The 24,267-nt window shown below is 38.3% G+C and overlaps 1 pseudogene; it reads right to left on the reverse strand.

Moving 5' to 3' along the window:
• Positions 1-3,287: 3,287 nt before the first annotated feature.
• Positions 3,288-4,280, reverse strand: LOC111149714 (annotated as a pseudogene).
• Between the last annotated feature and the right edge of the window lie 19,987 nt (positions 4,281-24,267).

A 24,267-nucleotide genomic window follows, 5' to 3' on the forward strand; every position in this document is an offset into this window, starting at 1 on the left:
CTCCCCTGTGTATAAATCACTTCTCAGATATCCTGATTGGGAGCTTGCTTGCTTCTTGGTTAAATGATTATATAAAAGTTATCTGAAAACAGCACCACACACAGTACACAAAGAAATTAAGCTCCATCAAGGGCAGTGTCTTTATCTCTTTTGTTCCCATCATATGCCTAATGTCTGCTACATTCTAACTACTCAAGTGCATATTTGTTGAAGAGATGAAAGAAAGGTAAGACCCAATTATTTGTGAAGTCTGTTGTTTCTAGTCCATTTAAGTATGCTACTTAGTACATTTAATATTTCCTTATGACTTTATACCTTGATCTTAGTACAGCACAGACCATGTCTAACCACTCATTCTCATGACAGAACTTCAAATATCTGAAGAACACAATCATTGCTTTCTGTCTTCTCACTTAAATTTCAAGGAATAAGCAAGGTTATCTTATGGAAGGTGATCAAAGTAGGCTTCTCATTTCTTGCCTCGAGTACTAAAGTAATCTCCCATTCCTTCTCCTTACTTCCAGACTCCAATCTACCCCTCTAAAGACAAATCCGATTTTGTCACACTCTACTGCTATTCATCCTTCAGTGTTCTCGGACAACCTTTGGATTCTTTCCAATTTCTCTGCATGGAAGGAAGACCCTTCAGGATCTAATCTTGACATACCCCGTCACATTCCCAAGTAGGCAGCCATATAAGCCAGCGGGCAGGTCCTACAGGAGCTAGTCTATGCCTGGGACAGCCTGCCTTAAAGATTAAGCTCTAGTATCATATATTCGTTTCGTATTGCTTCTGCAGCAAATTACAAATTTTATGGCTTAAAATAACACAAATTTATTATCTTACACTTCTGGAGGTGGTAAGTCTAAAAAGATGTTCTTCCTTTTTGTGTTGTCCTACAACATCTTTATAGAAGGTGTATGCCTCTATAATGGTGCCAACAACATTAAATTGGATCATAAATTTTCTTTTTTTTTTAAGATTTTATTTGTTTATTTGACAGAGAGAGATCACAAGTAGACAGAGAGGCAGGCAGAGAGAGAGAGAGAGAGAGAGAGAGAGAGAAGCAGGCTCCCTGCTGAGCAGAGAGCCCGATTCGGGACTCGATCCCAGGACCCTGAGATCATGACCCGAGCCGAAGGCAGCGGCTTAACCCACCGAGCCACCCAGGCACCCCTGGATCATAAATTTTCTACTATGCATGTTCCTCCACAGGTTCAACTGCTGGAGAGCAGTCTGAGTCTCGTTCTTCTCCATATTCCCTGCAGCTAGCACAGTGCCTGGTGCAAAACAGATTCTCAATATATTTTGGTGAGTTAATTATCCATTTGATACAACTCTGAAGAAACAGCTTATCTTCCCATTTTTTTCCATTCATATTGTCATTTCCCTTAAGCCAAATACTACTAGGAACACAACTGTAGCTAAACAGATTGTGTTTATTATTCACTGAAGTGAATGCAAACATATTGTGAGGAATCATGGAGTGTCTCATTAGGAGGGTGTTAGGAAAAACTTATCACAGAGGCGCCTGGGTGGCTCAGTTGGTTAAGCATTTAACTCTTGATTTTGGCTCAGATCATGATCTCAGGGTCATGAGATCAAGCCCAGTATTAGGCTTCATGCTCAACAGGAAATCTGCTTGAGATTCTCTCCCTCTCCTTCTGCCCCTCTTCCCACTCATGCTTCTGTGCGGGTGCGCGCTCTCTCGCTCTCTCTCTCTCTCTCTCTCTCTAATAAATAAGTAGGGGCACCTGGGCGGTTCAGTCAGTTAAGCATCTGCCTTCATCTAAGGTCATGATCCCAGGGTCTTCCGTTGGAGACCACCATCCCCATCAGGCTCCCTGCTCAGCAGGGAGATCTGTTTTTCCGTCTGCGCCTCCCCTGCCACCCCCTTTACACTTGAGCTCTCTCTTGCTTGCTCATTCTCTCTCTCAAATAAATAAATAAAAACCTTAAAATAAAAAAATAAATAAAATCTGTAAAAAAAGAAAACATCAGAATTTGGGCTTCTTGGGTAACTTGAGAGAGGCTTTAAGAAAGCAGGGGTCTGTTTTAGATTGGATGCTGTCAGAAAGTAGGGGTAATTCTATGGGCGGCTAGCTCAAGAAATCTTATGTACAGGAAGAGAGGCAAAAGATCAGACTGCTGTTAGTAAAGAAGTAGCAATTACTCGTTTTGGCCAAGAGAGGGAGTATTTGGTATTTTGTGGGTGGCACAGTAACCTTGTATTTATCTATGGTTATACAAAATTATGCAGTGGCCTTGCTTTATCTCGTTTTAATATGGTGTTGGAATAACCTTGGCAGAGGTGGCTATTTTGTGAAGTTGTTTTTGTCTAACAGGAGAATAATGTGGGGTACCTGTGAGTACAGGCCAGCTTCTGAATGTCAGGGGCTGTTCTTTTTTTTTCTCAACATAGTCCCTTAATACCGTATTTGATTTGGCACCAGGTGCCACAGTGCCAGGCTTGTTAGGCACTGGATATACAACAGTGAACAACACAGACATCCCTTGTGGAGCTTACGTTTTACAGACAGGGTGATTTTCCAGAAGCTTAGGTAATTTGCTGAGAGTTCTATAGCAAGTTAAGTGGCAGAACTGGAACCTGAACTACAGTTAACCTAACTGTATCCATGCTTCACCGGGCTGCATGCCTTTCTGAGGCTCAGGACATCTATTATCCACAGGTTTTTTTTTTTTTCTTTTTTTTTTTAAATAGACTGTTTATTTTCCATTAACCTTATTTCCTTTTCAGGAGAGTTTCACTTCCTGTTTAAGAGTCTATGAAAGAGGGGTGCCTGGATGGCTCAGTTGGTTAAGCATCAGACTCTTGACTTTGGCTCTGATCATGATCTCAGGGTTGTAAGATGGAGCCCTACATTGGGCTCTGCCCTTAGCATGGGGTCTGCTTGAGATTCTCCTCTCTCTTTGCCCCTCCCCCACTTGAGTGCTCACTCTACCTGCTCTCTCTCGTCAAAATAAATAAACAAGTATCTTTTTTTATTAATTTATTTTTTTAATAAACATATAATGTATTTTTATCCCCAGGGGTACAGGTCTGTGAATCGCCAGGTTTACACATTTCATAGCACTCATCATAGCACATACCCTTCCCAATGTCCATATCCCCACCACCCTCAGTCTCTTTTTTGAGATTGAGTCTTTTATGGACAAACAAGTATCTTAAAAAAAAAAAAAAGGGTCTGTGGTAGAGCAGCTTAGGATAACTCAGGGGTTGTTCTTCTGCACTGAGTGGCCCGAGCAGTGGGAGTGCAAAGCTGTCCTAAGCCCTGGCTGGGAACTGCGTGCGGGACAGGGTCAGGGACTCCCTGTACACCTTCGAATAATCTGAGATGTTGGGCTGAGTAGCAGTAAATCTGGGACCTGGGGCAGCCCATTCACCAGGAAATTCCTCCTTGGTCATGGCCTTTGCAGCAACGGCCTACTCTTCCTTTTCAGTCTCTTCAGGCTCTCTGTTAGGAGGAGAGATCAGGGGTGGCTTCCCATGGGGGTTCACGGGAGACAGGGCTATGCATGTGCAGAACTTCCCAGGGCCAGCATCCACTGCCTCTGACCCGCTGCGTCAGCCCCCCATGCTGTTGTGTGGGATGGCGCCATCCACACAGCACAGAGGAGAGTCTGGGTCACAGAGCGATGGCCGGCGGGTTACCCTCTGTGAGAGGATGGTCCTCAGCTCTGGGATCCATAATAACCACCAGGAGACACAGCCCCCCTGCAGGCCGCCTGGACCTGGTCAGCAAAGGTTTCAGGAGTAAGGCGGCCACAACCGGAGTGGCTCCAGCGGCAGCAGTCAGCAGAGCCCATGTTCCTGGACGATATGACACTGACATGAGCCAGGTTTTTGATGGCAACGATGGCATGGTTGCTGTCAGAAGCTCCTCATAGGATCTCTCCAGGTTTGAGATATGCCATCGCTTTCTCTTTTGTAGATGTACTGTTTCTTTCTTTCTTTCTTTTTTTAAGATTTTATTTATTTATCCGTCAGAGAGAGAGGGAAACAGCACACAAGCAGGGGAGCAGGAGAGGGAGAAGCAGGGTCTCTACTGAGCAGGGAGCCTGATGCGGGACTCAATTTGGGACCCTGGGATCATGACCTGAGCTGAACACAAATATTTAACCGACTGAGCCACCCAGGTGTCCTGATGTACTGTTTCAATTAGAAGTCGGTGTTGGTGCCACCTAAGTGGGTTCCTGCTGGAAGGAATTATAGGACATACTCCTCCCTTTGCAGGAGGATGTCCAGGGCTCCAGACATTGTGAAAGTTTCCTTTAAGTTCTATGGGAATCCAGAACAATATGGACCCTCATATGGACCCCTCTCTTGTTAGCACAGAAAGGCCACAGGCTTTTTTTTTTTTTTTTTAAGATTTTATTTATTTATTTGACAGAGAAAGATCTCAAGTAGGTGGAGAGGCAGGCAGAGAGAGAGAGGAGGAAGCAGGCTTCCCGCTGAGCAGGGATCCTGATGCGGGGCTCAATCCCAGGACCCTGGGACCATGACTTGAGCCGAAAGCAGAGGATTTAACCCACTGAGCCACCCAGGCGCCCCAAGGCCACAGGCTTTTGACAAGTGAAATACTTATGTGGCAGAAAGTACCTACATCTCTCCTCACAGTTCTCTCCCCTCCTGATAAGATCTCCAGATGTCAGAAGTAAGTGCTTGGTGTCAAATGTCTCTGCTGCAAACCTAGGATGAGCTTGCTAAGATTGGCCTCAGAATAGGTAACACGGGCAAATTACACCAGAGAGAAGTTTGTTTTGCACTTCTTACTTAACCCTCAAATCTCATCTTAGAAAAATGAGTTCTATTGTCCCATAGTCCTTATATTCAGGATCTCTGTCCTTATTCAAATCTTTGCTTTAGTGTGTGTTTACAAACTTAAATTCTGTGTGTTTGACCTTGGCATTAAAATGGATTTCCTGGAGCGCCTGGGTGGCTCAGTCAGTTAAGCATCTGACTCTTGATTTCAGCTCAAGTCATGATCACTGGGCTCCACAATTTGTGTGGAGTCTACTTAAGATTCTCTCTCCTACTCTCTCTGCCCCTGCCCCTCCACTCATGCTCTCTGTCTCAAAAAAAAAAAAAAAAGAAAGAAAGAAATTATAAACACTGAAATTGAGTGTTCATTGTGAAATTCATTTAGCTATAATATGATCCATGTATATATATTTTACTTCAACAAAAGTTTTAAAAATACAAAAAAACTCACATTGAATCACAATAAATAAAACAGAAAAAATAATAAAATTACAATAATACTCAAGAAATCACTTTTACAGATTCCAAAATTGGTATTGATTGAATTTGCAATGTTTTACTGTAGTTTTATTTTTTTAAGATTTATTTATTTGAGAATGAGAGAGTGGGGGGGGGGAGTTTGGGGGAGGGTAGAGGGATAGGAGTAGATTCCGTGCTGAGTGAGGAGCCCTATGTAGGGCAATCCCATGACTCTGAGATCACAACCCCAGCCAAAATCAAGAGCAGATGCTCAACTGACTGAGCCACCTAGGTGCCCCTATTGTAGTTTTAAAAAGATGTGGGTCACCTGGGTGGCTCAGTCAGTTAAACATCTGCCTTTGGCTCAGGTCATGATCCCAGGGTCCGGGATCCTGGGATCAAGCCCCACATCAGGCTCCATGCTCAACGGGGGGCCTGCTTCTCCCTTTCCCTCTGCCTGCTGCTTGCCTAGTTGTGCTTTCTTTCTGTGTCAAGTAAATAAATAAAATCTTTAAAGAAGAGAGAGAGAGATGTAATCACTGAATGACATGTAGCTTCAAGGTGTTAATGATGGAAGAGAACTACTACTACAGTAATAGATGAAGAAATATTTTATAGTGCTATATTTTCCAGGTTCCATAAAAGAGAAGATGAACAAAGTAAAAGACAGAAATGAACAAATTTAGAAACACCAAAATTTCAACAACAACAAAAAACTTTATATGTGCCGGGTCCAAAAGAACTAAGAATCTGAAGATATGAAGCTGACATTTTTCCTCTAATTCTTCTTTTCAGTAATTGCTACCATGTCATTGTCCCTTTCATCATGAAATCCTCCTCACCTTTTCCTCTCAGGTGATCTCAAAGATTGCTGATGCTGTTTTCTCATTTCACTCCAATAACAAGAACAGAGAAGACATCAAAACTCTACTTGCAGTGCCCAGCCAGTCTGGAGATGATGGGGAAAATGTGCCTTTCAAAACTGTTTAGAAATGAACTTGCTTTTATTATGTGGGCATCCTTTAGCATCTAAAGTTGAGTTTCAGGGCAGATTCTAAGGATGTTCAGGGAGTATATGTAACCAAATTTGGATGTCGGAAAAAGTACTTTCTAAAATGTCTGTATCTGTAGCTGATTTGTTTTGGGACAATTTTCAGTTAGTTGATTATGGTCTCCCAATTATTCTCCCAAATTACTATAAAAATTATTATTGAAAAACTAATCCAAGAAATATTTTCCAAAATGTAACAACATGAATTTACAAGTTAAAAGGATCTAGGGGCACCTGGGTGGCTCAGTGGGTTAAGCTTCTGCCTTCAGCTCAGGTCATGATCTTGCGGTCCTGGGATCAAGCCCCACATCGGGCTCTCTGCTCAGCGGGGAGCCTGCTTCTCCCTCTCTCTGCCTGACTCTCGGCCTACTTGTGATCTCTGTCTGTCAAATAAATAAATAAATTTTTTTAAAAAAAGGATCTAACATATTCTTAGCAAAATGGATATAAATAGGTATATACCAGATATCATTGTCATGAGGTTTAGAATACTGGTGATCAAAGGAAGATCCTGGAAACTCATAAAGGGAAAAAACAAGTCACATACTGGGGATCTAGATCAGAATAGCTTCAAACCTGCAACAGCAATGCCAGAAACAAAAAAGCAATGGAGAAATATTTTGAAAACTCTGAAGTAAAATTATTTCCAAACTTGAATTGTATTCTCAGCCAAAATTATCAATAAAATGTAAGTGTATAATAAAGATATTTTCAGTTGTACCTTTCTGAGGAAGTTACTGATAGGTATAGACCAAGAAAAAAGAAGGCACAAGACATAAGAAACAGGAGAGAAGTTTAGCAAAATCCCAAGGTGACAGTTTTGTGCTACACAGAGGGTGCAGGAAAATGGCTCCAGGCACGCCTGGGTGACTCAGTCAGTTGGGCATCCAACTCTTGATTTCTGCTTGAGTCATGATCTAAGCGTCGTGGAGTTGGGCACCTAGTGTGGAGCCTGCTTGGGATTCTGTCTCTCCCTCTCCCTCTATCCCTTCCCTCCTCATGCTCTCTTTCTTAAAAATAAATAAATATACAACAAACAAACAAATAATATGGCTCTAGACTGGACCAAAAAGACGGCTCTGAGAGTGTTTTCTATAAGGAATTAAAAATTGATGATATATATAATGTTTTTTAATATCTTGAAGATTTAGATAACTGGCAGTGTCAGAGACTGATAAGGGAACACTATGAACAAATCCACACACCAAATTTGAAACTTAGATGAAATAGTGCAATTCCTCAAAAAGCAACAACCACCACAACTTATCCCAAATTTAGTAGATGATCTGAATAACCCAATAATTAGTAAGGAAATTGAATTTGTAATTAAAAAATCCCACCTCCCCCCCAAAAAACCTTCCAGGTAATTCACTAGAGAATTCTACTAGATGTTTAAAAAAGAACTAGTATTAATTCTACAAAATCTCTTTCAGAAAATAGAAGGTGACATTTTCCAATTCATTTTCTGAAAGTTTTTTTTTGAAATTTTATTACCTTTATACCAAAACCATACAAAGACAATACAAAAAAAGAAAGGAAGGAAAGTAAGAAGGAAGGAAGGAAGGAAAAGAAAACTAAAACTACAGAACAATACCCTCATAAATATAGACGCAAAAATCTTTAACAAAATATTAGCAAGTAGAATTCAGCAATACATACAAAGAATTATACACCATGACTAAGTGGACTTCATTCCATGGATACAAGCCTGGTTCAATACTAGAAAGTCAATGTAATCCACCATATTGACACGCTAAAAAAATAAAATCACATGAACATATCAACTGATGCAGAAGAAGCATTTAATAAAATTCAACAACCATTCAGGGTAAAAATTCTTAGTAAAATAAAAATAGAGCAGAACTTGTTCAACTTGATAAAGAGTACCAACAAAAACCCAATAGGTAACTTTATACTCAATGGTAAAAGATTGAATGCTTCCTCCCCTAAGACTGGAAAAAAGGCAAGCATGTTCACACTTTCCACTCCTGTACAATATAGTGCTGAAAGGTCTGTTTAGTGCAATAAGGCAAGAAAAGGAAATAAGTAAACATACCGGAAAGAAAGAAATAAAAGTGCCCTTAAATGCAAATGACATGATTGCGTAAATAGAAAAATCCCAAGGAATCTAGAAAACAAAAAACAAAACGGAAAAATCCCTCCTAGAACTAGGAAGTGAGTTCATCAGGTCACAGGTAAACATTAAAAATCAACTGTATCTGAGGGTCCTGGGTGGCTCAATCAGTTAAGCGTCCAACTCTTGGTTTTGGCTTAGATCATGATCTCGGGGTCCACATTCAGCAAGGAATCTGCTTGAGGATTCTCTCTCCCTCTCCCCCTACCACTCCCCCCCCACTAACACTTGTGAGTACATGTGTGTGCACACACATGTGTGCTTTCTCTCTCTCTCAAAAATAGATAAATAAATCTTTAAAAAAAATCTTTTTAAAAAAGCAGCTATATTTGGGGAAATCAGAGGGTTAGACAAACCATGAGAGACGATGGACTCCGGAAAACAAACTGAGGGTTTCAGAGGGGAAGGGTGTGGGGGGATGGGTTAGCCCTGTGATGGGTATTAAGGTGGTCATGTATTGCAATGAGCACTGGGGGTTATATGCAAACAATGAATTGTGGAACACTACATCAAAAACTAATGAGTGTATTGTACAGTGTTAAACAATAAAAAAAGCTGTATTTATATATATTAACAATGAAAATGTGACACCAAAATTAAAAATAAAATACTGTTTACAATTGCTAAAAAAAAATGAAAAACGAAAACATAGGTAAATCTAACAAAATGTACACAAAACTTGTATGCTGAGAAGTACAAAATGCTAAAGAAAGAAAACAAAGATCTAAATCAGTGAAGAGACATACTCTTTTCATGAACTCAAAGACTCAACGTAGTAAGGAGAAAATATGTTCAAAGCATATCCAACCAAAGACCAGGATCTTCAACATATAAAGAACTCTTAGAGCTCCTGGTTGGCTCAGTTGGAAGACAGCAATTCTTGATCTCAGGGTCATGGGTTTGAGCCCCACATTGGATGTGGTTTATAAAAAATAAACTTTAGGGATGCCTGGGTGGCTCAGTGGGTTGAAGCCTCTGCCTTCAGCTCAGGTCATGATCCCAGGGTCCTGGGATCGAGCCTCACATCAGGTTCTCTGCTCACATCAGGTTCTCTGCTCGGCGGGGAGCCTGCTTCCTCCTCCCTCTCTCTGCCTGCCTCTCTGCCTACTTGTGATCTCTGTCTGTCAAATAAATAAATAAAATCTTTTAAAAAAAAGACCTTTAAAAATAATAAAATAAAATAAAGAACTCTCAAAATTTATAAGTGAAAAAACAATCCAATTAGAAAATGGGCAAAAAACAAAACAAAACGAAAAACCATGAAGAGACATTTCACTGAGGAGGATATCCAGTAGTCAAACAAGCAGATATGAAGATGTTTAACATCAGGAGTAAGCAAATTAAAAACACAATGAGATATTACTACCCATCTATCAGAATAGCTAAAATAAAAAATAGTGATAATACCATATGTTGGCAAGGATGCAAAGACCCTGATTACTCACACATGGCTGGTGAGAATGCAAAATGGTATAGCCACTCTAGGAAACAACCTAGAAGTTTCTTAACCAACTTTTTTGCATTAAAAATGCAACTACCAAACATCTAGTTATTGTACTCCTAGGCAGTTATCCTGATGAAATCAAAACTTATGTTTACGTAAAGACCTATACACCAATGTAGATAGCAGCTTTTATTTCTTTTTGCAATAGCCAAAACAACCCAGATATTTTTCAACAAGTGAATAAACTGTGTTACATCCACTCCATGAAATACCATTCAGCAATAATCAGAAATAAACTATTGTACAAAACAACAACCTGAATCTCCAGAGTCTCCAGAGAATTATGCTGAGTGAAAAAGCCATTTCCAAAAGGTTACATGCCATATGATTCCATTTATGTAATATTCTTGAAATGACAAAATTAGAGAGCTGGAGAACAGTTGAGTGGTTGCTAGAAATTAAGAATGAAGGAAAGGGCAGGAGGGAAGTAGGTGCAGCTGTAAAAGGACAACATGAAGGATCCTTGTGGTGATGGAAATGATTTATATTTTGATTATATCCAAGTCAATATCCTAGTTGTGATAATGTACTTTCAGTTTTGCCAGATGTAACCCTTTGCGGGGACAGATTAAAGGGTCCAGGTGATCTCTCTGTGTTGTCTTACACATGCATGTGAATCTATAATTATTACAAAGTTTTAAAACGTCTGATTTATTTAAAAAATAGGGTAAAATTTTCTGTTTAAGTAAAACTGTTTTCTGTTTAAGTAAAACAGCACCCTGCTTTTATCTTTGGTGGTCATTTTTTCCCTAAGGCTTCAGTACTTTTGTCTACACTGTTGTCTGCCTGACAAACCCCATCTCCCCAGTATCCTTACCACTCAGAACAACCATGAGGTACAATTTCGGCCAGCAGGTTAGAAGGGGAAGTCTATTGGGCAATTTTCCAGGAGAACTTCAGCTTTCTTAATAAAGAGACACAGGCTCAATGGATATGCCCTTTTGCCCTCCCTCTTTGCTCTTTTGCCTTTCTGTCTGCTTCCTGTCGGGAATGCAAATGTGATGCCTTACCCGACCAGAAGGCAACTAAGGGTATATACAATCACGTTAAGGATGCTGAGGCAGAGAGCTAGAAAGAATCTGTGTCTTGACTGTGTCATTATGAGGTGGCTCCAACCTTGGGCTATTCACCTTTAGAGTTCTTTCTATTTAAGAAAAAAAAAAAGTGTGTGTGGTTTTTTTTTTTTAACCAACGCTGGGCAGATTTTTTATTATTTGTAACCAAACGCATTTCAAACAAATTCCTCACTCTTGGGAGATTCTCAACAGGGCTGATATACTTTGCCAACCTTAAAAGACTATTATAAGGATGAAAAACATGATAGCTACTTAATATTCTGTGTGTGTTTCAGAAACCAAATTGCTGACCCTGCATTTTCCTTTCTTCTTTCTCTACAGTATTTCATGTTTCTTATTCTCCTCAGCTAGGCCTGCATTTGTATTATAATCAGATTCTAGCCAGTTGCTCTCCTAATTGAATTGGGCTTTTGTTGTAGCTCAGACGGCTCAGAATTTTTTAATGGTCTTCCAAAACCATTCCAGCCCAGGGCAGATGCTCCCATCTTCGACCTCACAGCACTTACTGTCTGCACTTTCCAATTGCCGATTTGTCATGCATTGCCCCATGACACCTCTCATACAGCTGTCATAGAATAATCGATGTTTAGAGCTGGAAGGGACATTAAAGATCATCTTCTCCAGCCACCTCCGTGTATGTGAGTTGTCGCTTAACTCTTAGATTTTTCTTTATCCCCTCCTGGGTGTACAGCTTATAGTCCCAGCTAGATCTGAAACTCTTAGAGAAGAGGAAGATACAGAACAGATATTTATTAAATTACCATGTGACACGCCAGACACCTTACACTCACTATTTAATTTTCACAATTCTGAGAAGTGGGTAGTGATCCCCATCTGACAAGTGGAGGAGCTGAAGCTCAAGGAGGTTACTTAGCAAGGTATGATACCCAGCTAGCGGAAAAGCCCAGATTTTGACTCAGATCTTAAGATACTTAAGTGCTTTCAATCTTTTTCCAAGTTGTTAAAACACTTGATTATTTCACCTTTTGTGGCTCTTCGACCTTTAAACTTCAAATTCTGCATTCTCTTTCTAGGCTTTCGCTCTTAATACAAGATCTAAATTATATCTGTAGCACTCAGATGTGTAAGAAGAAATATTTGGTCTTCATCCACAGTCCCCGACACAGGACTCCTAAAACTCTCGTAAATTCCTAAATGATAAGAGCACTAGGAGCATTTTTGTCCTATTGAGGTGATTCTGGGTGGGATTCTCTTTGGTTCCTGGATGGGGGTGGTTATCAGAAAGACTAAGTCATTATTAGAAGCTTGAATTCTTTGGCTTCACTGACCCGCATCCTCCAGAGGGGAGGAGGGCTGGAAATGGAGTCAATAATTTATCTGCCTATGTGAGGGAAGCCTCTATAAAGTCCCAGCAGTTGTGGTTTCAGAGAGCTTCCAGGTAGGTCAACATATCCACATACTGGGAGGGCGAATCACCCCAATATCATGAGGACAGAAACTCCTGTGCTCAGAACCCTGCCAGACTTCACCCTATGTGTCTTTTTATATGGATATTTACCTGTATCCTCAATCATATCCTTTAATAAATTGGTAACTTAAGTAAGCATTTCCCTGAGTTCTGTGAGCTGCTTGGTTCTATTAATCCAGGGAGTGGGTGGTGGGAACCACTGATTTGTAGCCACGTCAGACAGAAATTGTGGTTAAGCTGAGGACCTACTACTCAAGATTGACGTCTGAAGTGGGGTGAAAACAGTCTTGTGGGACTGAGCCTTTAACCTGTGGGATCTGACACTATCTTCTGACATTGCCTCCAGGTAGATAGTGTCAGAATTGAGTTAAATTGTAGGATACCCAGCAGGTGTCCTGAAGAATTGCTTGGTATGGGGGACCCTCCACAGATTTGATGACCAGAAGTATCAGAAGTGTTATGAGTGTGGCAGTAGTGTGAGAGGAAAGGGGAAACACAAAAGAACTGTAGGTTTTTCCAACTCAGTATCTCATGGCCAAATAAGATAACAATTCTTTGTGTTTAACATTAACATTTTTTTAAATGCAATGCTGATAGAATAAAAATACCATACTATTTTGTTTTAGTGGAAAAATCATTAGATGTCTGCCATGATACAATTTTATAGCAAAAATACTTACACTGTTAAGTCAACACAGAACAGTTTTTGTTCTACAGCAAATAGAAGTGCTTTGCCAAGAAGAACTTTGTAAGCTATTTGAGATAACTTGTACCAGTAAGAAAAACTAATAGAAAGAAATATTTAGAGAAACGGAATTTAGTAGATCAAATTCAAAGAAATGTCAACAACTTTTGATTTTATCCAATAAACCAACTGTATCTTTCTTTTTCATCTGCAACATTCCCATTTTAATCTGAGCTTAGCAGATTTTAATTTAGAGTTTGAAGCCTTTCAAAGGTTGCATTACCTTTTTGCAAAACTTTCTTCAATGCTAGATTGGCAATTAAAATGCGGGGGTAATTTCCTTTTAATGTCATTGCTATTACAAAAAAAAATTAGGTAATTGGCATTGAAGAGTACAATCCTGTAGCTGTCATCCATCCCTGATATAAGCCAAATTTGATTTTTGAAGTATATAATGTCTTCATTTAAAAAGAAAGTATAATTTTAAATTTCTGCATTTTAAAAAGAGGTTAGTCATAATCTTATTTTTTCAGAGAGAGAGAGAACATGCATGTGTGTGAGCAGGGGCAGTGGGTGGGGAGAGGAGCAGAGAGAGAAGGAGAGCCTCCCTCCCCATTCCCGTCTCACCCTCACAACCCTGAGGCCATGACCTGAGCTGAAATCAAGAATCAGAGACTTAACCAACTGAGCCACCCAGGTTCCCCATGAGGTTAATCATAATTTTAGATCCATGCTTGTAGTTAATGTATTTATACATGTCACCTTTGGGAACATACATGTATAATCTGAATTTATTCGTAATTTGCTGATTATATACTGCGTAAATCTGCAAACTCGAGATGGAGCAATGAATATCAATTTTAAAAAAATAGGCTATGGTAATTGGTTGTACATGTCTAAAAAATGTTAGCCAAAAACAAATAACCTATTAAGTAAATAAATATCTAATAAGCTCCTGTGTATCGTCAAGCCACACAGGTGTCTAGTCATGGGAGCCATAGTACTTATAAACCGTAAGCCTCAGGGGATAAGGGCTGCACCTTGTATACCTTTGTATCCATTGTATCTAATATAGTAGCATGTAATAAACATTTGAAAAATGAATGAATAAATGTGTTTCCTTCAAGGGCATTCAGGTGACTTATAACTCTTTGAGTTTTTCCAGATTGCTAGGACAAAGTTTTGCTTAAAATAAACATTTACTGATTGGCATGAGTTTTAGAAGAAAGAAAGGGAAAAGTCTCCTTTGTCTTTCTCACCAGGCTACACTATTTGTCCAGGTATTAGGAAACATGCACTCTCTAGCCAGCTTCTCACGAGCACCATAGTGTACCACGAGATCCAGCACGCTAGTCGTGTGCACCCTTTGCATTAGCCATTCCACCTCGACCCTTGCATTTTCTTTGAACCTATAACAGAGTGTTAAAATAATTATTAGATAATTATTCCTCTGTCAAAAACACTGTTTTAAAATATTCGAATGATGTATTACTTTGACAATAAGGAGAAAAAAATGAAGAAACCTAACTTGTATGGATTCTCTTCATATTTTCTATTTTTCCACTTCATTTATAAAGGAGCTTATAATTTATCAGAGGAGTCTTAAGCTGGCCACACCAAATCCAATCCATGAAAATTTCAACAACCTAACATAGCTTTTAAAAAAAAATTGAATTAATTGCTCCATTGCATAAAATTCCTAGTTACAAACAAGAGACACTGACTCTGGCTTATTTGGCAGAAAGGAATTTGTGAACACATGCTTGGTAGGCCCCAGAAGACAAAGGAAGGTGAAGGACCAGACTTGGGCCATGCAGCCAGGAACACCACACAACGTCACACAGCAGAGCCAGCTCGCCCAGTCAAGCCCACACAGACATCATTCTCTTATCTATTGCTGCTAGCATTGTGGTCCCCGCTCCCCTGGGCACTCAACTAGGTGACACCTGTACAACTTCCCGAAGTCCCTGCTTCCTTGCCTCAGTTAGCTCAGAAGATCAGGGCTGGTGCCCGAAATCAGATGAACCTTGATTACATGACCTCATGGAGACTGGGCGGAACTAGATGTGGAGAGTTGAGCCATGGCCCGCAACCGTCCTGTCCCTTTCTTGCTAATTTTCAAACATCTATTTCCCCATCTCTGTCCCTTCCAAGTTTAGAATCCTTAAACGAGCTTAGTAATTTGCACATTCATTGCCAAAATTAACACAGTTGGAAGCACTAAGTTAAGAAGTCTAATAACCAGCTAATCTTGGTAAATATTTATTAGTCCATTTTTAGAACAGTGGTAATGTGTTCAATTAATATTTATAAATGTAAAATAGAAAGCCCTAAATGGTCATGGCTGCACTCCTCCACTATTCCTATAAATTCAGAATTAGTTCTTGAATAGAGTCTGCAAGTGCCTTGAGAAACCAATCAAAATCTTAATCCCTATGTGGAGTGATTTTCCTTGCCTGCATTATCGTGCAGGCTCACTGTTTCCTAGTCCATCAGCCACACAGTCAACTATGCCCCTCTCCCATAACCTTTAATCCATCTAACAAAGTGAGCAGGCCAACACCTCAGTGAAAATTTACTTGAGTTCAACAAACTCTTGGATACATTCATTAACTTTCTCAAGAAGCTTCCAAGAAAGTAAGTGGTGGCCCAGAATATAATATGTATTTTTGAGTTGCTTGGCATGTAGTCACAAGCCTAGTTTCACAAACAAGGAAATGCTTTTAGCTGCAAGCATTTTTATTTTTGTTCAGAACATAACAAACTCATCCTCTAAAATCCTGGCAATTAATTTATTGCTGAAATGTAGAAGTTTTCAGTAAAACCCAACCTTGGCAGTAAAAATTGCAGATGATAAAGAATTTTGGCATACACTATATATTCCAAAAGACCAAACTGTCAGATTTAGACTCCGTTTATATTTACTGAACATAGACTATGTGTCAAGCACTGTTCAAGTCAAGATTGCAAACATTATCTTAACTGTCATCACAAATCCATGAGGTAGATTTAATCCCACCTTACTGAAGAGGAAAGCAAAGCTCAAGGTCTATGGGACCTAACAAAGATTACAAAGCTAGAAGGTGGTAAAGGCAGGGTTTGAACCTGGCTCCGGATTCTAATCACCTCTCTGACTTAGCAGAATGATCCAAGATAAATAAGAGTTTCAGCACAGAAAAGTAGTTGAGGTAGGCTAAGCTTTAGGCAGAGATGAGTAACATCTAGCATTCTTCCCCAATTTAAACATTATGGATGAATCCAATGATGAATCCGAATTGCTGGGATTGCATGGAGATACTGCAACTTCATATCCTATCATTTAAAACAGGCTTGAGGCACTCTTGGGTGGCTCAGTTGGCTTAGGTCATGATCCTGGAGTTCTGGGATCAAATCCTGCATCAGGTTCCTTGCACAGGGGGGAGCCTGCTTCTCCCTCTGCCTGTCACTACCCCTGCTTGTGCTTGCTCTCTCTCTCTCTGACAAATTAATAAATAAAATCTTTAAAAATAAATAAATCAAACTGGGTTGACTGGGTTGAAAGGAAGTACATGTCCAAATGGTTATTTCACCTGATGAAAGGATGACCAGATAGAATTTTCCTCATAGCTCAATGAAGAGGTTTAGAAGGCAAAAACAAATGAACAAAGTTAAATAAAACCACGTGGAAAATAATGATGTAGAAAAGCTGTTTTATAACAGCTAGTGACTACATAATGCAACAGTCTGTGGCTGGGGCAGATATTTTGTAGTCTTCTTTTTCCTCCTTCAGTCTTACGATTCCTTGTCAACCTAAGTAAGTCAGGACTTGTAGACTAGGCCCCTAGGGCTGGTCCAATGGTGCATTAATATGATGCCCAGTCCATCAGGGTAATGGATTCTTGCTCTGCTCCCCAGCATGGAAATCAGGATTCTATCTGACCCAAGCTGTTTTAGTTTGGAGAGGTTAGAGTAATGAATGCAAAGTTTATCTAGGAGCACAAGTACCAGGTACTCTACACCTGCAAGCCTTGTTTGTGCCATAGGACTCTGGGATAAGTGAGATATCCCTGGCCACGGTACAGTTGTCTCCAGCAGGTTCCCAAGCAAGACCACGTCCCACACTGCTTCAGCACCGTGTGTGCAAGACTAGGTCTGAAATGACAGTTGAGCTTTGAAAGGTAGAATGTGAACTTCATTCGCTCAAACTGACCATCCTCAACTGTGTGTCCATTGGTGTGGCCTTTCTGAAGGCACTTCTGTCTGTTCATAGGAAATGAGAGCCAACCTCTCCACCGTATACCATACCTGCTTCGACTTCATGCTGCCTTCTAAATACATAAACCTTGTTTGACTTACCCAGATGATGTCTACATCTGGTTGTTCATTGATCTGAGCCTCTTGTTCACATGAACTTGGTTATGTGTGCAGAGCCAAATGTCTGAAAGAATTCCAAGGTCTTTGATTGTTGATTAAAATCCCAAGATCTTTTCGGAGGAGATGTGTACGATTATTGCCAAACGGGTGCTCAGTGGTGCTCACCCTGGACCAAAATGTAAGGCTCACAGGAATCTTTAAGACAGGATCTCTTTCCATCACGTCCACCTACCACAAATACTCTTTTATACATATCACATATTCTTAACCCAAGGTTCCCAAGCAAGACCACGTCCCAGACTGCTTCAGCACCATGTGCGCAAGACTAGGTCTGAAATGGCAATTTTAGTCAAGTGTTAGGTAAATCCCACAAAAAGGCAAGTCTAGGTCAAAGTGGGCATAAAAATTTATGAAATGTCAAATGTGCTGTAGCAGTAAAACTTCTAGCAGGTCTTGGGGTAACAACAGAATCAAATGTCTTATTTTATATAATATTTTGATATGCTATCTATGGGAGGAGAAACCCTTCAAAAGTAATGTGATACTAATTTGAAAATGTAGGTATAAACCTATAGGAATGAATAATCTCTGTAAAATATTTTTATCTGCAACATACGCTGTTAAATTAACTTCCACTCAGCAGAAAGCTGCTGCTTGCCTTCCCCTGTGTTTACAGCTGGTGGAAACTTCACTCCATTTCCAATATTCATTTAACCATTTACCCATATCTTTCACCAAGAGACACTCCTCTCCTTTTCATTTTATTGGCCTGCAGCTGTTTTCCCTCTCTGGATCCAGGCCAAAGGGAAAGATGTATAAGGTTATTATGTCTTTGAAAACTTTTTAAATAGCTACTTCACTCTTATCATTAAAGCTATATTTTTAGGAAAAACATAGACTTTTTTGGATATAGCACTCTTTGCCATAATTTAGCTTCATAAAGTATTTAGATATTTTTAAGGTTAATACAGATATTTGATAAGCTTTTTCTTTCAATCATGTTCTGGTTTGCGTAATTCACCAATACTACTATTTTGTAGCAGAAAGGATGAATCACAAAAGGAATAAAATCCCTTTCACATGGTCTCATGGTTAGATAATGGGACTCCATTACCTAACCTAACCTTTTGGTTTCTACTCCCCTGCTCCTTCAGATATAATTAAATCAACCAATTTACTTTTACCTTGGAATTACCAATTAGGTCAATTGTATTTTTTTGAAATTGAGAGATCACATTTAAAAATGTTTTAAAGTGGACACATGGGTGGATCAGTCGGTTAAGCATCTGCCTTCAGCTCAGGTCATGATCCCAGGGTCCTAGGATTGAGCCCCACATCGGACTCCCTGCTCAGTGGGGAGCCTGCTTCTCACTCTCCCTCTGCCTGCTGTTCCCCCTGCTTGTTCTCTCTCTCTGTATTAAGTAAATAAAATCTTTTAAAAAATAAAATAAAAGTGTTTTAAAGTAAACACTTTACTAAAATTCAACAACCATGGAAAAGCACACAGGTCTCAAGTTCTATAGTTTGATGAATGTTCACAAACTGGACACATCTGTATAAACAATTCCCGATAAGAAAAAGAACATGGGGTGCTTGGCTGGCTCAGTTAATAGAACAAGGGCTTTTTGATCTTGGGACTGTGAGTTCAAGGGTAGAGATTACTTAAAAAAAAAAAAAAAAAAAAAAAAAAAAAGATTAGGTTAAGAAAAAGAACATAACCAGGACACTAGGTGCCCTCCTTGAACCCTAACCCAAAGAGGTATTCACTCTACTTGTGTTAGATCAATTGTAGATCAATTGTGCCTATTTCTAAGCTTTATATAAATGTAAACATACAGTATCTATACCTTAGGTCTGGCTTCTTTCACTCAACTTTACATTTTTGAGATTCATCCATATTGGTACATGTAAAAATAGTTGGTTTATTCTCATGGAATACAATGTGATTTATTTATCCTATTATTGATAGACTTGGAGTTGCTTTTAGCTGAGGGCTATTATGAACAGTGCTGCTGTGAACATTCTTGTACGTATCTTTGGTGAATATTTGTGTGCATTCCTGTTGTATATCTAGGAATTGAATTATCAGGTCATAGGGCCTCCCTTGGTATTGACTGTCTTTTTTCTTCTGGTAGGTTGAAGAGTATGCTAGAGTTGGCTCATAACCAGTTAGCCAGTGGTTAAATTTTCAATAATTTTGTTGTTAAACACAAGCATTATTAAACACAAGCATTGTTAAACACAAGCATTATTAAAAATTAAATTATATATAAATTTAAGTAAGTTATATTAAAACAAAGGTAATAAGTATTCAGATTTCATTATTTCCTATTTTACTACATCTGACTATCATCAATGCTATTAAGGTTATTTACATCAATTGTGTTTGCATGGTGGAAATCCTATATAATGGTGCACCACTATGCATGTCTTCAGCAGTTTTTTGTGGGTAATATGAAATTGACTACGGTGGAGTGTTCACACCATAGAAACTGAGAAATGCTACTTATCAAGGCTTGATTTATTATACTGTTGATTTATATAGACATAAGAAAGTGATGGGGAAATGTTAGTAATGCATGTTAAACTCAAAAGTGTCATATTTGTAGCTGATATGTTGTGAATAGCTAAAAAATTATCAAAGCATGGTTGAATTACAAACAGATATGGATACTAGAGTTCAGCAAAAATCAATAAAAGTGTTCAATAAAAATCAGTTGACTATATGGAATTTAGCATACAGAATACCTATTATGTTGAATTTTTTTAAATTATTTGTCAGTTTGTGATATACACACCACACTTTTTTTTCCCCCTTCAGAAAGCCCATTGTCCCACATTTACCAGCACAGTTCTTTCTGGTTATGGTGCTATCTATCACACTGTGATTTAAGTTTACTTTCTCTGATGACTAAGGAAGTTGAACACATTTTTCATAAGTTTATTAGTTACTAGAATTTTTTTGAAAAGTCCCTATTAAGTTGTTGTCATTTTTCTACTATGTTCTTTTTCTTGTTGATTTATAAGAATTCCTTACATATTCCCCCTTTATTGAATTCATGTAAAGCAAATGTCATCTCCCAGTGTGATTTGCCTTTTCACTCCCTTTAGTAGTGGTTTTCACTTAAAGAAGTTCTTAATTTTCATTTAGTACAATTATCAACATTTTCCTTCATAGTTAGTGCTATTTGTGTACAGTCTGAGAAATATTTGCTATGCTGAAGATGAACTATGTTTTCTTCTATTAGCTTTACTATTCTATTTTTCACATTTAGATCTGCAGTCCACTTGGAATCCATTTTTCTCGATGGTGTGAGAGGGAAGTTAAGATGCTCTTTTTTTTTTTTTTTGTCCAGATGGATATCCAATTGTTTTTTTTTAAGACCACAAAATTAAGTCTACACACCCAGTTCCTTTATCCTCTTACCTCTTTTTCAACCACATCAACACTGCAAGTCATATAATAAGCATTTCTGTCAACATCTTCCTATTCTAATATTTATCATTAGCTCTTTCAATAACTTTACAAACTATTTACTTTCATAATATTAAAACAATTTCTTTCATAAAATTAAAGCAAATTCAGATTATCCACTGAATCGGTCAATATTTATTTGTATAAACTTATAAGAGTAGATATACTTGTCAAAAAAGAATGACCAATTCTTTTTTCAAAAAAGAAAACACTGTGGCAGTTTGGTTTTTCCTGTTTATAGGATAATGCACTGTAGAAGTAATTAAGATAAATAAAATCCATCCAGGAAGAACATATGAATGGGAATACAATTTCTTATGTAAGAGAACTAATTTCTTAATTCTGTTACTGATTCTTTTGTTCAAAAAGAAAGCCAAAACCCCACATCTCAACTACATGTGTAGAGCATTTCATAAAATGATGGATAGCAGATTTTTTTATGCTTTCAGTTTGATTGTAGAGAGGGCCTAACCTTCCACTAGAGGGCATCTTTACCCCATTTGGTTTTTTGTAAAAATAAATAACAGCAACTAATCTTTGGCTTCATGTTGTCTTATTACCATTTTAAAAAACTTACTTTACTTAAATTCAGTTAGTTAACATATAGTATATCATTAGATTCAGATGTGAAGTTCAGTTATTCATCAGTTGCATAGAACGCCCAGTGTTCATTACATCACATCGTGTGCCATCTTTAATGCCCATCCCCCCAGTCACCTCCCCTCAAGCAACCCTCAGTTTGTGTCCTATAGTTAAGAGTCTCTTATGGTTTGTCTCCTCTGACTTCATCTTATTTTATTATTCCCTCCCTTCCCCTAGGATCCTCTGGTTTGTTTCTTAAATTCCACATACCTTTTAACTACACCTGACCTTAAGGAAAAAGTTGTGAATGATCCTGGTGTTAAAAGAGTTCTTATGAACACACATACAATCTTTTTCACTAACAGTTTCAATATTAATAATTGTTACTATTATGAAATTATCTTTGGAACAAATCACTATAATTCTTTATCTCTTCTTTTCCACACACACAGACACACAAAGTCCATTTCAATATAAGCAGCATGAATATAATCAACACTAAAAAATTGCTTATGTAATTTATTATGTACTATATGAAATAGACTTTCTAATTATTATATAAAGGAAAAAATCATAAAGGAAAACATGGATACATTTGACTCAATACCAAAAATATTTATTTATTTATTTATTTATTTATTTATTATAGCGGGAACCCATAAGTTGGGGGGAGGGGGCAGAGGGAGAAGGAAAGAGAGAATCCCAAGCAGGTTCCACACCCAGAGCAGAGTCAGATGCAGGGCTGGATCTCATGACCCTGAGATCACGACCCGAGCCAAAATCAAGAATGGGATGTTTAATTGACTGAGCCATCCAGGTGCCCCAATATAAAAAATATTTAGATATATGGTAAAAGTATAAACAAAATTGAAATGCAAATAACAAAGTATACAAAAATAACTGTCACAAATATGAGAATGGATTAACAGCATTAAAATATATATACCTCATGCAGATATATAAAACACAAAGCTCTTGATAAAAGTAAATATAATATGAATAGATAATTTAATGAACAAAGTTAAAATTACCTTATTAATTATCTAGAAACACAAAAATTATGATGTACTTTCTAACCTACAAAGTTAGGCAAAAAACAGTAAATGTTAATGAGGGTGGGTGAGAGAAGCACAATTTTATGCACTGCAGGTGTGAGAAAGTGCTGACTTATTAATATGAAAAGAAGGCTTGAATGGGAAAATCTTCATTTTCAACCAAAACAGTAAAGACTGGTGCAGGTACAGGTCATTAATAAATGCTAAATCTAGAGGGAAATTTTTTTTTAAGATTTATTTATTTATTTTAGTGAGAGAGAGAACATGAACAGGAACAGCAGAGGGAAAGGAAGAGAGATTCCCAAGCTGATCCCACATTGAGTGTGGAGCCTGATGTGGGGCTTGATCTCATGACCTGAGATCATAACCTGGTTAAAGCCAAGAGTCGACCGCTTAACTGCCTGTACTACCCAGGTGCCCCAAGAGGGAAATTTTTGATGAAAAGGAGAGGATTTGCAGTGTCTTATGGTTTCTTTTCCTGTAGAGAGGGAAACAATTTTCCCTTTACCTTTCAGGGTTTTTGGCTAAGATCCCTCTATAATAAAAGATAGATTAACACAAGAAAAATAAACAGATGTATATTAACATGTGTACTTCATATACACATGGGAGAGATCTTAAAAAAATAGAGACTAAAAAGATATGACAACTAAATATAATACCTGATCCTAGACTGAATCCTGTGCTGAAGGGGAAAAAATTGCTATAAAATACATTATTGGGTCAATCAACAAAATCGACCCAATAATTTTCTCATCTACTGTGGATGGTAGATTAGGAAATATAATTATATCAGTGTTAAATATTCTAAAGTGGATAACTGCACTGTGGTTATGTAACAGATCTAACTGTTCTTAGTAATCTTATATTGAGTAAATAAGGAGGCCATTGATTGAGGTGGTTTTAATACCTTAGCATTCTACACAAGCGAACCAAAACCCGAGACTGTAAATACTTCAACCTTAAGAAATCAAAACCAAAAGACAACCAATCACACCCAGCCAGCTAGGTTTTTCCAAGGAAGGCAATTTTAAATCTAAGATTTAAACTTAAATAAACCTAAGTTATAGCCAATCAAATAACTTCCTTACTTCACTTCCACACTTTCTCTACGAAGATCTTTTGCTGCTTCTCTCAGTGGAGCATCCCTAACCACTTCCAGTGTGGCGCTGCTTGATTCTAATCAATTTTTGCTCAAATAAACTTAAAAATATTATAGATATGCCTCGTTATCTTTTAACAGTTCAAACAAACTGGAGTATTAGGGTTAAATACAGTAGGAAGAAATGGTTCACAAAAAGATACATATTCTCTGAGTTTAAATCTGTGTTTCCATATATCTAGATAGATAGATGAACAGATAGATTGTAGGGGCAGAAAATTTTACCTTCTCCCTTTCTAGGTTCTTTGGCTGGTCTAACAAATTGATGTAAGATTAATAGAAGAAAATAAAGACAAAGGTTTAATAACATGTATACCTTCTGTATACATGGGAGAGACCCAGAAAAGCTGAGTAACTCCCCTAAATGGCCAAAGGCATCACTTTAAACACCATCCTCAGCTAAAGGCAAAAGAAAGTGTTGGGGGTGGGGAGTCGGTTATGGGAGGTTACCAGGAAAAGCACAGTAAACAAGAGTAAGGTTGTAATGTAGATGTAAGTCCATGCCTTCTGCACTGATA

The sequence above is a fragment of the Enhydra lutris genome, unplaced genomic scaffold (assembly GCF_002288905.1).
Source record: "Enhydra lutris kenyoni isolate GAN:26980312 unplaced genomic scaffold, ASM228890v2 scaffoldscaffold2, whole genome shotgun sequence".
NCBI classification, from domain to species: Eukaryota; Metazoa; Chordata; class Mammalia; order Carnivora; family Mustelidae; genus Enhydra; species Enhydra lutris.